Source organism: Hemitrygon akajei, chromosome 20, assembly GCF_048418815.1.
Source record: "Hemitrygon akajei chromosome 20, sHemAka1.3, whole genome shotgun sequence".
NCBI lineage: Eukaryota > Metazoa > Chordata > Chondrichthyes > Myliobatiformes > Dasyatidae > Hemitrygon > Hemitrygon akajei.
In genome coordinates, this window is record NC_133143.1 from 21,673,651 (window position 1) to 21,688,543 (window position 14,893).

The 14,893-nt window shown below is 41.1% G+C and overlaps 1 protein-coding gene across 3 annotated transcripts in view; it reads left to right on the forward strand.

The window, feature by feature from the left end:
• The window catches only part of rbm24a (RNA binding motif protein 24a), a 44,437-nt gene that overhangs the window by 13,237 nt on the left and 16,307 nt on the right, over positions 1–14,893 (forward strand). Inside the window, exon 1 of one of the 3 annotated variants that reach the window (XM_073023993.1) lies at positions 1,384–1,788. The exons of the other annotated variants lie outside the window; for them this stretch is intronic. The gene's annotated coding sequence lies outside the window, so the exon portion shown is untranslated. Of the gene's footprint in view, positions 1–1,383; positions 1,789–14,893 lie in introns of those variants that run through there. 3 annotated transcript variants of the gene reach the window in all.

Genomic DNA, 14,893 nt, shown 5'->3' on the forward strand with positions numbered 1-14,893 from the left:
TCATGGATTCATGAACCATGTATCCCTGTCATGACGTGTGCTGGCAATGTCGGAACCCAGGTGCAGAGGGAAGACAGACTCCAATGTAAAGATGGCAACCAGGATTTATTCATAAGAATTCCAATGGAACATCGGTGGCCCAGCCAAGCAACAGCATGAGACATAGCATTCACAAAACTAGGATCCTGTGACTAGGGTTAATCAGGAGTCTGCTTAAATGATACAAGTAACACAGAATTTCCGAGCCTATCAAAATAACAAGTTTAAGCAGAAAGCAGCAGGAGACAGTGTTACAAAGAGCAAGTCACTCGAGAGAAAACACAATGAATTCTAAATGATTAATGACTCTGGATAAACAATTAACCAATTCAGGTACTCTTTAAAAACCTCAGTGTTGCAATGAGTGACTGAAGCCAACCCAAGTGCAGGACACAGGCACAGAGATTGAGTTAGGATGCTTACATGGGCATAAACACTGAACAGCAAACAGGAGGGATCTTGACTCAAAGCCCTGACATGGAGCCCTGACACTGAGCCTCGACACACAGAGATGGATCCGGTCTCATAGGTAACTTGAAACTGGAGCTAAACTTAGAACGAACGGTTCTAAGCGGTCGGGATACGTAGTTTACTCATAGGAAAAAAGACTAACGAACTGGCAACTGGTGGTTGTGATGTAGCGGTTCTTATACTGAGTCTTTGATGGAAACCAGGTGTGCCATCATTAAAGAGAATTGGAAGCAATTTGGGAAATTAATGGGACCATAGCATAATCAAAGAAAATTAGGAGCAAGATAGGGAATTAATGATCAGGACCATGACACTCGGAGCCCGATGCTCACCTGATCCCTGCTCAAGCCTGAAGAACTCATTACACATTCCTATGCACAACATCTTTGAAATTTCCTCAACCCTTTACCCCCAATATCCTCTGCAAATTTTTGGTCTCTGGTCAGTTTCTCACATTTTGTAGGCTTTGCTCCAGATATACTGTAGTTTTAGGAATAGAGTCATATAGCATAGGAAACAGACCACAGGTCTGTCAGTCCATCTGGTCCATAGACATCTTGGCCACCATAGCTGACCATCTGAGCTAGTCCCGTTTGCCTGTGTTTGTCCCTTATCGCCTTAAACCTTTCCTATCCGCGCTCATCCAAATATTTTTTAAATGTTATTGTAGCCTCATCGATCACTTCCACTTCTGATAGATCCTCGAATTTAGAACCAGGGTCGCTGTTTAAAAGAGCTAGGAGTTGCCCATTTAAGATGGAAATGAGGGTAGATGTTTACTCTCAGTGCATCGCAAGTCTTTGGAATATTTTTCCTTAAAGAGCCAAATGTACCAGAGAGCGGCGTGCTCCTGGATACGCGATTAAGGAACTGTCATTTTCAACAGCGCTGCTAGTAATTTCTGGCGCTACTTGTGAGACGATTGTCCGGGAACGGGTCAGACAGCGGCCGATGATCCTGCAGGCGACGTCTCGTTTGTCCGCGAGCAGCAAATTGCTGGCTCCCCAACATCACGCCGGGCCGGCCCGAAATCGTTCCTGACACACAGCGGTTCGCGGCTGCCTAATGATGAGGATATCTGCCGCTGGGATACCACGAGCAGTGCGCTACTGCAAGGATCCGTTGTAACGCTGTGAGCGGCTCTTACGATATCCCAGCTGCATCGCAGCGCAAGTACATCTGGGCTGACAGCATCGGTCTCAAGGACGCTGAATGACCCAGATCACTCACAGAAGACCTTGACACAACTCTTAAACTGCGGCAGGACCTCAGTCAAAGGTAATGGCGCTTACTAATGAGGAGAACCGGCCTTTGTAACAAATCTGTAATTAAATATCCACTGAGCTTATAATTTTATAAAAGCATTGGCTAAGATTAGACTTTATTTTCTGAATGATACAGGTCAGGATTGTTTAATAGGGTTGTAATATGGAATATTTAATCAGTCTCCAGTATCACTGCACCCAAGAAACGTTGCCAGCACTCTGCAAATATAATGACATTGTACTAACATTTGATTTATGCTCATGAGTTCTAAAACATTGGTTGTAAGCATAAATGTTTGGAGCCTCCCTCAGGTGCTCCTCCCCTTCCCTTTCTTCCATGGCCTTCTGCCCTCTCCTATCAGATTACTTGTCTGCAGCCCCTTATCTTTTCCACCAATCAACTTCCCAGCTCTTCACCACCCCTCCCCTCTCCCCATTTCACCTACCACTTTGTACTTCTTCCTCCACTCCCCCCTCCTTCTTACTCTGACTTCTCAAATTTCTTCTCGGTACAGATGAAGGTTCTAGGTCTAAAATGTTGACTGTTTATTTTTTTCTGCCTGACCTGCTGAGGTCATTTGCTCCAAGTTTGAAATCCCACCATGGCAGCTGGGGAATTAAATTTAAGTGATCCAATACATCTAGAACTGTTAAAAGAAGCTGATTTTACCCATCCCCCCTTCTCCCTCCCCTCTCCTCAATGTACTTAGTCATAGAAATTCAGGAACAGAAGATTTGCTGGAGGAACTCAATGGGTCAAGCAGTATCTGTGGGAGGGAAAGGAATTGTTCATGTTTCAATTTGGAACCCTCTATCTGGATGTTGTAAAATCCCATTGAGGTCCCTGCACTCTTTACCTGGATCCTATATTGTAGCTGTCCTCAAACCCTCCAAGGTAGTTGTGTTTTAACTGTCCTCAGGACAATTTGGGATGGGTAACAAATGGCAGCATTGTTGGCACATCACTGTTTTAATAACACTAGGAGAGAACAGTTTCTCTTTGGACTTGGCCTGTGGTTTGCAGCCTTTCCACAAATTAATTTCCACTCTACATCTTTGTTAATCTTTTTGTGGCTGCTTTGCTCCCAAAGGCCTTCAGCCCTCCACAAAGCAGAGCATCAGCCTGGCCTTAGGCAGTGCAGACTGAGGCCTTGCCCATAGCTTGTGAAGATTGTCTCAGCATTTCCAAATACCTCCAACAACTAGCGGTTTAGAAAGGTTTGGGAAAATGCATAGGATTTTTAAAACATTGTTAAACAATTAAAAATAATAAATTCACTCACCAACATAATGACTGAAGTAAGTTAATTAAAATTTAATAGTTTGAAAATAAGGCAAACCACTCACCTTAGATATTCAAGAGACTGCAGATGTTGGAATTACATCAGTAATTCCTTTCGTCCCACATACGCTGCCCAACTTGCCAAGTTCTTCCAACAGATTTTGTTGTTGAGCCACTCACTTCCATTAATGAAGATCAGAACCCCACTCGAATAAATGAGTTTGTATCAGAGGGCAGTTTTTAACATTGAGCTGAAGGTCCTTTTAAAAGCTTACCTTTATATTTAAAATATTTATATTTAAAAGCCCAGTCATTATAGAACATCCTGACCTAATGGAGTACAAGGTAAATTGCACGTCATCGGACAAAGTGAGAGTTCAGATGTAGGTGCAGAACACAGGTACAGAATTCTGGAATGCATTACAGACTCACTGTCACTTCTCTGTGAGGCCACTGGCTATCCTTCAACACAATAGTAACGAGTCACACATTTCACAAGGACTTTTTCGATTGTCATGACTCTGCCCACTTGTTTACATTACATAAAGAACAAGCGTTCATCAGTTTGTGATTCAATAGCACATTGGTTTAGTCACAGGTCTTTCACCTTTGAGGCCTAGCTTTAAGTCCAGCGTAAACTGATGGGATACAAGGTTTTATTTTGCTTTCATATTCCAAGATCTGTTTGCAAAATGAACCTTAAAACTATTTCCCTATTTGTGATTTACTTGCCAGAGATCAATGGTTGTGTGCATTCTCTGTCAGGCCAGCACATACAGACTTCTCCCATTCTCTATCCAGCTAATAGGAGCCACCTGCCACTCATTTTGAACACATCACCTGTAACCTATTTAAACCCGGCTCTCATCCACAAATTTTGTTCGTACAAACCAGCCAGCCTTAACTAGTTGCTCCTAGCCTTCATTTACCGTGTTGTGTTAAGTATCTTTTCTCTCTTGTTTTATGGTCCCTTCTGGTTTGTTATTTTGCAGTTTATTATTAAAGTTATTTCTCACTGCTAAATCTACTCTGCTGTTCTGTGTTTGGGTCAAGCCTCTGCTACATTTCCTGACATTCTCATTCTAGCTAAATGTAATGAATTATTAAGAAACATGGAAAACTGCTGATACACAAGCATCTTATCTATTTAACTACACTATGCATGTGCACATATGTAATATATTCACCACACAGTTTCCCCCTTTTGTTTGAGGAAAATGATTCACCAATGTACAGATTTACTGACTTTCTTTATTCATCTCAAATAATAGAATGACTTGCACTGACCATGTAACCATATTTTGGAATTGTCCTGCTTCCCTTCATTGCTGCAGGGTGCCTAAGGAACAATCTGCCAGAAGAAGCTGTAGAGGTGGGGACAATGACAATGTTTAAAAGACATGATTGGAAGGGCTTAAATCAGGGGTTCCCAACCTTTTTTTTTAATGCCAAGGAGCCTTTCCATTAACTGAGGGGTCCGTGGACCCCAGGTTGGGAACCCCTGGTTTAGAGGGATTTGAGCCAATTGCAGGCAAATTGGACTAGCTCAGGTAGACTTCTTGGTCAGCATGAATGTTGGGCCAAATGGCCTGTTACCATGCTGTGTAAGTCTAGGACTGTAGGTCCACTTCTCTATTGTTCATGCTTCAGTACCATGCAATTCTTCCTGTGGATTTTCCCTGTATGATTTTCTTTTTTGTAGATAAATCATTCTACTGTGGGTTATATGGTTATTGACTTGCACAGTGAAGATATGCCCATATATTTCCTCACAACACAGCTAGAAGTCATTCAGAACATTAAGTCCATTCTGATTCTGAGCTATCTCATTACCTCATTCCCCCACTCATTTCCCTTCTCTTTCAAATGCCCATTAGCTCCCATCTGATTCTACTACCGCTCACCCACAATCACCCCGATCTATCAAGCTACAAATAGATGTCCCATTTTCTGAAAGAAGAACTTGTTTTGAATTGGTGTATGTGCAGTGAATGGCTTCCAGTACACCTGGGCAGCTATTTACACCAGTATTAACCATGAGCTGCAGCCATCACTACTGCTATACAGTAAAGAGCAGTAGTATTTGTACCTCACACCAGGATGAATTGTTTGGCACTCCCTGATGCCATTTCTATTAGTGAAACAATTTTGCAGGTAAAATAAGTAAAATAGTAAGTTTTAAAAGACTTCAGTTGAACTTTTTTATCAGTTAAGCCACAAATTTATTAAGGAGAGAATGGTCTAAAAAAGGGCCAAAGTATGGTGTTGAAACTGCTCCTTTAATGGGACAGTGGGTCAAACTGTGGTGATCAGGACCCACAATTTACATTTGCCTTCTGCTGGATGTCCATCAGTGCACTCAACTTTTGCATCTAAATGTCTCCCATTAGTCAGATGCACTATAGTGGCTGCTTTGCGAGGTGGAACCACCTGCGATCAGAGTCTAAATCACAAGCCCCTGTCCATGGACCACCTTATGGCCACCTTTTGTATTCAAAAAGACAGGAAGCAGAACTGGAATAAATTGGCCTTTTTCAGCATAGCAATGGTTCAATGCTTGAGCCGTAGGATATAATTCTGATTTTGAATGAAGGAATCAACAGCTGGTGAATCAAGAACCGGATGATGTTTGATTAGGATAAGAGGGGAGAGATTTAATAGGAACCTCAGGGGCAACTTTTTCACCCATTGAGAGGTCTATATATTGAATGAGAAGTTGGAGGAAGTGGTTGAAGCGGGTAAATTAACAACATTTAAAATACATTTGGACAAGTACATGGAAAGAAACGGTTTGAAGGGATTTGGGCCAAATGTGGGCAAGTGGATCCAATTAGATGGAAATCGTCATTGGGTCAAAGGGCCTTTATATGTTACATATGACTGTGGATGGACAGACCAAGTGTGGGCAGGATGTTTCCACTGGCTGGGAACTAGAACAAGTAGTTAGTATATTAAATTAAAGGGCAAGTGCACCAGGACCAAATAAAAAGAAGACATTTCTACACCAAAAGGGTAGTTAAGCCATGACATATGCTGCTACAGAGGTCATAGCTTTTAGAAGGATATAGATAGGTTCCTAGTTAAAAAAAGGCATCACCAGGTAGAGGGAGAGAGCAAGCAAAGGTTTGGAACTGCTGATCAGCTATGATAGCATTGAAAGTTAGTAGTACTGAAGGGGTGAATGGTGAACTCCTGCTCTTGTTTTCAATGAATTAATTTTGATATGTTCAATGAACTTATTTTCAACAACCTGGGGTCTTCCCCAGTTACAGGTGCCTGACTGATGAGCAACATTTGGGAGACCAGCAGGATGGATTTGCCAGCTATTCTGGGCTGTAGGCATCTTTTGTCGCAAGGGAACTTTGCACCGTATTTCCAACAGAACGGTCCGGGTTACTCACAATTCATAAGAACTGAACACTGTCATAGGCAAACATGTAAAACTTATACATTTTGTATTACATTAAGAATTATAGGTATTAAAATCACATTCATTTAAAGCCCAATTCTATGTGAAAGATAACAAAACATTAATCTTGATTAAAGTATAAAATTAAATAAACTTTGCACCTTTACAAATGTGCTGTAATGTGTTTGGAGCCATGCTAGATGTGCTTCTTCTGGCTGCTGTGAAAATGAGGGGCTGTATACAAAATGTATCTGGCTCTTCACCTCAGACCTTGCAGAATGTCTCCAGGACCTTCTGTTGAGTTTAGAACAAGAGCGCAGCGGAGCCCCTATCTGACCTCTCCTCTCCAGCCAATTCAATCCTTCAGGCCTAATGTAATCACTGATGCTGAGTTCTAAATTTGTAGCTCTTCAATTTTTGAGGTCTTCAGATTGCAAAAGCCCCGAAACCTTTGCATTATTTTGATAAACAATGCATGTTTTACTTTCTGTTTTTGATTTTACTAAGGTGCTATACACCGAAAACCCCTTTTCAGTTTCAAAAGTGGCTTGTTCTTTCTTCCGGTCTTTTCACCGCCACCAAGTCTGCCCCAACACATTTACACTAATCCCATTTTATTCTTCCTGCATTCCCATCAACTCACTCCATATTCTACCACTCAACTGTACAGACAATTTGCAGGAGCCAGTTAACCTACCAACTGCACATCTTTGGGTTTCAGAGGAAACTCGGGTGAGAAGAATCAGCAAGTTCCACACAGACAGCATCAGACATCAGCACTGAAATCTGGTCACTGGTGCGGTGAGGCACCAGCTCCGATTGTTGTAACAATAGTTTTTTGTGCTGCTACACGCCCATAAACCATTAATTGTGCAGACGTATTCTCACTACCAGTATCAATTTATACTGTTATTTGCTGTTTAAACACTTCCCTGCATAAATTGATAGGTTCATACACCTGATTATATCTAGTAAGGCTGCCCAAGAAAAATGGCTGCAGTTTGAGCAGCCATTTTGAATACTTATTTTGACATTATTCCAACCAAATTCATGATTTTATAACCTAACAACAGAAATACCCTGCCACTTCTGCATCCCAATAAATGTTACTGTCTAGCTGATTAACTTGACTGCAGGACTTTGACATGATTCTCATACTGTTGACCTTGCAAGGCCTGCTTCTATCCCAGCGTACACGCACTTCAGAGAAGAGTGTCACAGTGTTTCTCTAGCCAAATCATGTCACTCTCCTCTGTAAGGATAATGAGGCCCTCATCGAAAGAACTTGTCTTAGAGTTTCTAATGCCGTACTCTTCTGTCTACGCTGTGGTCACATTGACTGTTTCTAGATTGGGTTCCTGCCACTTTACAAACCAGTGTTATGAATGTCTCACTTTGCTGCCGTGGCCATCAACCCTAATTTTGAATTTTTAAAAAATTATTACTGTCACATGCACTGAAAAAGCTTTTGTTTGTGTGCTGTCCAGACAGATCATTCCATATGTAAGTACAGTGAGATAAAAAGGGAAATTAGAATGCAGAATATTGTGCTGCAATTACAGAAAAACTGAAGTCCATTAACTTGAGGTAGGTTTGAGGAAAAAGAGTTCACCTTCACCGTGTAAGAAGTCCATTCAGCAACCTGGTAATAGTGAGATAGAAACTTGTTCTTCAGCCTAATGGTACAAACTTTAGCATCTCCTATGCAATGGGATGGGGAAGAAGAGACAATGACCAGGGTAGGAAGGGTTTTTCATTATGACTGCTTTTCCGAGGCTGCGGAAAGTGTAGACAGAGACAATGGAGGTCAGGCTGGTTTGCGTGATTAACAGGGTGCATTCACAACTCTGCAATATCTTGTTGTCTTGGCACCATGCTACCAGGTTCTCTATCTTCTTCCTGCACGCCATCTCATCATTTGAGATCAGTCCACAACTGTGTCAATGGAATTAGAGTGGAATATAGCCACACTGCCATGAGTGTACAGACAGTGTAGTAAAGCACTGAGAATGAAGCCTTGTGGATGATCATGGTGGAGTTGCTGTTGCCCATCCTTACTGAATGCAGTCTGTTGGTCAGGAAGTCAAGGATTCAGTTGCAGGTTGTGCGCTGAGTTCTGTGGCCTAGCAGTTCGGAGATGAATTTGTATAGAATTACGGCATTGAAGGTGATGTTATAGTCCATAAATATGAGCGTCGTGTGAATTTATTTTTACCCTTTTTGTGATGCCTGTTAACATCCTAGTTGTCATCCTAGATGTATGCATCAGTTCTTAATCTAACTATATATTGCCAGGATTACAGGAATCACTAAAGTATCAAGAGCTGCTACAACACGTGCATCTTGTTTATTCTGTTCTCTGACTACACCGTACTTGTGCATATACATCATGCAGAGATGACATTTGGGACAACTTGTTAGAAAATCTGAAATTTGGTGACTTCTTTGTACCCTTGTGCTGTCATTCATTCCCTCCTCCCCCCCCCCACATTGTTTTAAACCTATCCCCCTTCCTTTCAACTCTCCTTCTGTTTTTCATCTTTTCACCCCTTTATACACACATTGTTTCGCTAGCATTTTCCACACAACCGTTTTATTCTCTCCCCTGCTTCCTGTCACTCATTGTAGTCTAAACATAGTCAAAGTTCAAAGTGAATTATAATCAAAATACATGTATGCCACCATATGCTACCCTGAGATTCATTTTCTTGTGGACACTCACAGTAAATTCAAAGAAACACGATAGAATCAATGAAAAACGACCAATGTGCAAAAAGTAGCAGACTGTGCAAATACAAAGAAAAGAGAAAAAATAAGAAATAAATTATCGCAAACATAAGATGAGGAGTCCTTAAAAGTGAGTCTATTAGTTATGGAATCAGTTCAGCAATGGGGTGAGAGAAGTTATCCACTCTGATTTAGAAGCCTGATGGTTGAAGTGTAGTAACTGTTCTTGAACCAGGTAGTATGGGACCTGAGGCACCTGTACCTCCTTCCTGATGGCAGCAGCGAGAAAAGAACATGGATGCTTGGGGTCCTTGATAGTGGATGCTGCTTTCCTGCAACTACACTCCTTGTAAATATGCTCAGTGGTGGGGAAGGTTTTACCTGTGATGGACTGAGCTGTATCCACTACTTTGTGTAGATGTTTCCGTTCAAAGGCATTGGTGTTCCCAATTCAGGCCGCCTCTTGCCTCTTGTATTGCAGTTCTGTCCAATTCCACAATGGCATTTAATCTGTTTAGAAGCTGAAACCTCAATTTCATCAAATCCCTCCCACTGACACTCTCCTCAGTAAATTTTTGATTGTTAATAAAAGGAACTTTTAAAAATGGAATTTAGAATAATGTTTTTCACTATTTCTGATTGCTCAACTGTCTCACACTTTTCCCCCTCACTACTTTTAGAATCTAAATGAAACTTTGACCTTTTCTGTCAACAAACCACTGGAAAGATAACCGCTTGGCTTAAAATGCACCTTTTTTTTATAAATTACATTATAAAACTAACTCTGTCTCTCACTTTTTTTTCCTTCCTTTCAGTCTGCCATGCACTATTCAATCATTAACTTGTCAATTGAATTTGGAGTCAGCAAACAAAGGATTTACAAGATCATAATTCATCTTCTGACAAAACCCCAGGCTTTAAAGAAAAGATTGGATTTACAGATAGAAACTTTAATAAGGCATAAAAAGAAGCAAAATATAATTCTACCAATAGTTTTAAATATATTATTACTAATACTGTACTTATTTTGAATTTTTAAACTTTACAAGAATACATACTTTTGACTTCTGGAATTAAATTAATGGGGGGAAAGAATGGTGGATAACAACAATCTGCATTTATATAGCACCTTTAATATCCAAGAGTTCACAGGAGTATTGACAAACTTAATATGACACCAAGCCACACAAGGAGGAAAAGAAGAAAATGACCAAAAGCTTGGTTCTACTTGGTGGGACATGGCCCATCCCATGGGGTTGCCTGTTGCTGCCAACCAGGAGAGGAGACGCCAAAACAATATAGGTGATAGCTCTGTGGGGCATGCTGGAATCCATACTCGGGTTAGGGGCTGGCCCCTCCAGTGCTTGCACGGTGAAAGAACATGCTGGAGCAGAACAACTTACGATCAATTCTGCAGTTTGCCACTCAGGGACTTAGGCAGGCTATACTATCTTTCTACCTTGTGATTGTATGTATTTCTGAAGTCATAACCATATGTGCTTTGTGCTGTTGGTAATGTATTTTGCAACTTGGCCCCAGAGGAACTGCTTTGTTTGGCTATATTTATGTATGACTGAATTATAATTATACTTGAACTTTAACTTATTTTGAAAAGAAGAAACAATTAAAGATAACTATAGAAAATAACTTCCCTCTATTGTCTTATAAAGATTAAGAAATACATTTCCAAATGTAAATTTTGTTCTGTAATCTGGTTGGTCTATCATAAACATGAAAGTGTGTAAACATTTTGGGTATAATTTTTAGTTCTAATAAACAATCTCAACGGACACGGCAGAAATTTTTGTTATTTAAAGTTGATTCAACTTGAAAGGATACCATTATTCAAAGCAAGGAATAATAATTTGTCAAAGACTATAATGCCAACTCTGTTTCTTTATTGTGAAACTTTTAGCCTTGTAGGTAAGACACCATATTCTGTTTGCAGCTAATCCAGTAGTTTCTTTTCTCACACATGCAGGTGGTTCTCTTTATCAGATACATCGGTGAAAGAATGCGTTGCTGTAACAATTGCCTTACACAACTTTATAGATTAGCTAGGAGGCACTGCAGATGATGAAATCTAGAGCCAAAAAAACTGCCAAAACTTTTACCACCCTTTCGCCTCCACAGACGCTGTTTGTCTGTGGAGTTCTTACAGCTGTTTAGATTTTTTTTACAAAAAAAAAGAATATGTATAATCAAATCCAACATACCATATCCACATTACGAAAAATGAAGCAAGCAACTAGATTAGCTGCAAACAGATGTATGTATGGCTTGGCAGTGAAGTGAGCAGCTTTGTTAGGTGCAGTTTTGATTTTCTTAATCAAACCTGGTGAGATTCCTGTTCCCTGTCAATGGTGAACAGTGTTCTTTGGGTAACCAGAAATTAAGTCGCCCATCGTAAACATCCTGTTCTACAGCCGTTGTATTTTTGGACTGGTCTGCTTAAGGTCAAGCCTATCGTGATACCTTTATGTTAATAGTGATCATTAATTGGTGCTTGTAGGTAATAATGTTATTTGTCATGAACAGCTCAATTTTGAATGTTGGGTAGGTTGTGCCTCATGCACGTTTGGAATGTTTTATTTGTTGGGGGTTTGTGAATGGAACTTAACACTGTACAAGCTTTACCATTTCTAACCTGATGAAACAGTGGAAGATGGTTGAGCTTAGAACACTCAGCAGCATTTTTCACTATTGCTTTTTGTCAATCAAAATATTGATAACTGGGAGCTCAATAGCTTATTTTGTTGAGGGTTCCCCAAAATTCTATTTTTGTTTAATACTCTATTTCATTAGGACAGTGAGATGATGAAAGTGTTTTTGTCAATTATACATGGAATTGCAGAATGTTCTGTTTATCTTGATGATATTTTGTTGTATTTACAGGTTAATTCTTTCTTTTATTTAACTCAGTGTGCAGATTAAAGGCCAAGTTGCAAGTTAGACTTGTAACATAATGAGAAAGAAGCCTTGTGGAGGTTGAGCAGATAATCTACTGAGTACCTTGATAGAGGAGTCAGCCACTCACCTGGCAAACACAAAGTACACTGCAGATGCTGTGGTCAAAGCAACACGTACAAACAAGCTGGAGAAACTCAACAGATCGGGCAGCATCCATGGAAATGAGCAGTCAATGTTTCGGGCCGAGACCCTTCATCAGGACTGAAGAGGAAGGGGGCAGGGGCCCTATAAAGAAGGTGCAGGGAGGGTGGGAAGGAGAAGACTGGTGGGTGTCAGGTTAAAAACCAATCAGAGGAAAGATCAAGGGGTGGGGAGGGGAAGCAGGGAGGGGATAGGCAGGAAAGGTGAAGAAGGAATGTAAGGTGAAAGCACTGTGTCATAGAAGGCGGCAGAATCATGAGAGAGGTGATAGGCAGCTGGAAGAGGAGGCAGAGTGGAAGTGGGATGGGGGAAGGGAGAGGGAGGGAATTACCGGAAGTTGGAGAATTCAATGTTCATACCAAGAGGCTGGAGACTACCCAGACGGTATATGAGGTGCTGCTCCTCCAACCCGAGTTTGGCCTCATCATGGTAGTAGAGGAGGCCATGTATGGACATATCTGAATGGAAATGGGGGAAGGGAGATGGAGGGAATTACCGGAAGTTGGAGAATTCAATGTTCATGCCAATTCTGCCTTCTTCTACTACACAGTGCTTTCACCTTACATTCCTTCTTCACCTTTCCTGCCTATCACCTCCCTGTTACCCCTCCCCCACCCTTGATCTTTCCTCTGATTGGTTTTTAACCTGACACCCACCAGGCTTCTCCTTCCTACCCTCTCCCCACCTTCTTTATAGGGCCCCTGCCCCCTCCCTCTTCAGTCCTGATGAAGGGTCTTGGCCTGAAACGTTGACTGTTCATTTCCACGGATGCTGCCCGACCTGCTGAGTTCCTCCAGCTTGTTTGTACGTGTTGCATTCACCTGGCAAGCCTTGTCACTAAATATTCAAGTTGGAAAATATACTTTTCAGTGATAAATAAGATCAAATGCAGATCACATAAACTACTTTTGTGGATCCTTCACAGTGCAGTTGTCCTTTCTGTACCCAATGTGAACACAGATCATTTGGTTGGCATTTACTTACCTGAAAGAAAAGGTAATATAAGAAATGGGAGGAATAGTCCATTTGGCCCCTCGAGCCTACTCTGCCGCTCAGTAAGATCATGGTTGATCTACTCCTTCAACACCATTTACCTGTCCTGTGTCTAAATCCTTTCATTATTCTAATTTCCAGAAATTGATCAATCTATGTTTTGAATGAACTCAATGACTGAGTCACCACAGTCTGAGTGTGGCGTTTCTCCTATTTTGGTCCCTTACTTTGAGGCGTACCTTTTAGACACTTAATCTTACAGGAAGCATCCTCCCTGTATCCAGCCTGTCGAGTGTTCTATGTCTGGGTGAGATCATTTCTTATTTCTCTCAACTCTAACCACATACTGATGTTCTTCTAGACTGAGGACACACACTCTTGAATCCAGTTCCCAATTTCTTCTGTAATAGACAATAGACAATAGGTGCAGAAGTAGACCATTCGGCCCTTTGAGCCTGCACCACCATTTTGAGATCATGGCTGATCATCTACTATCAATACCCAGTTCCTGCCTTGTCCCCATATCCCTTGATTCCCCTATCCATAAGATACCTATCTAGCTCCTTCTTGAAAGCATCCAGAGAATTGGCCTCCACTTCCTTCTGAGGCAGTGCATTCCAGACCCCCACAACTCTGAGAGAAGAAGTTTTTCCTTAACTCTGTCCTAAATGACCTACCCCTTATTCTCAAACCATGCCCTCTGGTACTGGACTCTCCCAGCATCTGGAACATATTTCCTGCCTCTATCTTGTCCAATCCCTTAATAATCTTATATATTTCAATCAGATCCCCTCTCAATCTCCTTAATTCCAGCGTGTACAAGCCCACTCTCTAACCTCTCTGCGTAAGACAGTCCAGACATCCCAGGAATTAACCTGGTGAAGAATTAATTGGTTGGTGAAGAAGCAAACAGCATAATCAGAAACTGAAAACTCCAGCCATTTTTTGTCACTAGTAAATGACATATTTACTCTTGCTGTAATTGCATTAAATGGTACATTTAGTCAACAACAATGCGATTTTTGACGAGCTCTTGATACTTAATGTTTTAAAGAACTTGAACCTCCAACTTGTTGACTGAGAAAGAACCAGTAACTATGAAACAGGGATACAAGTGTGTGGTGTGAAGTGGATGAGATTGCTACACAACAGAAACAAGGTTGACCAATATTTGATTGCATTTTACTGATGTAAGTGTTGCCTCAATACTTAATGACTTAAGTGACTTCATCAATAATTTGAAACATTTGGTTAATAATATACTTAATAGACCAAGACATTAGGCATGGCTGTACTTTGCTAATTGTTGCTAACTTTTTGATTTTTAGGGCAATATTACAATTGTCACTCTGCATCAGGCCACAGTGGTGTACCTGGTTATCATCATTTGTGCCGTGTCCTATAACGTGGGCGATTGTGGTCATAACCATGATTGTTCTTGACAAATTTTTCTCCAGAAGTGGTGTGTCTTTGCCTCCTTCTGGGCAGTGTCTTTACAAGACAGGTGACCCCAGCCATTATTACTGCTCTTCAGAGATTGTCCGCCTGGCTTCAGCGTTTGCCTAACCAAGACTTGTGATATACACTAGCTGCTCA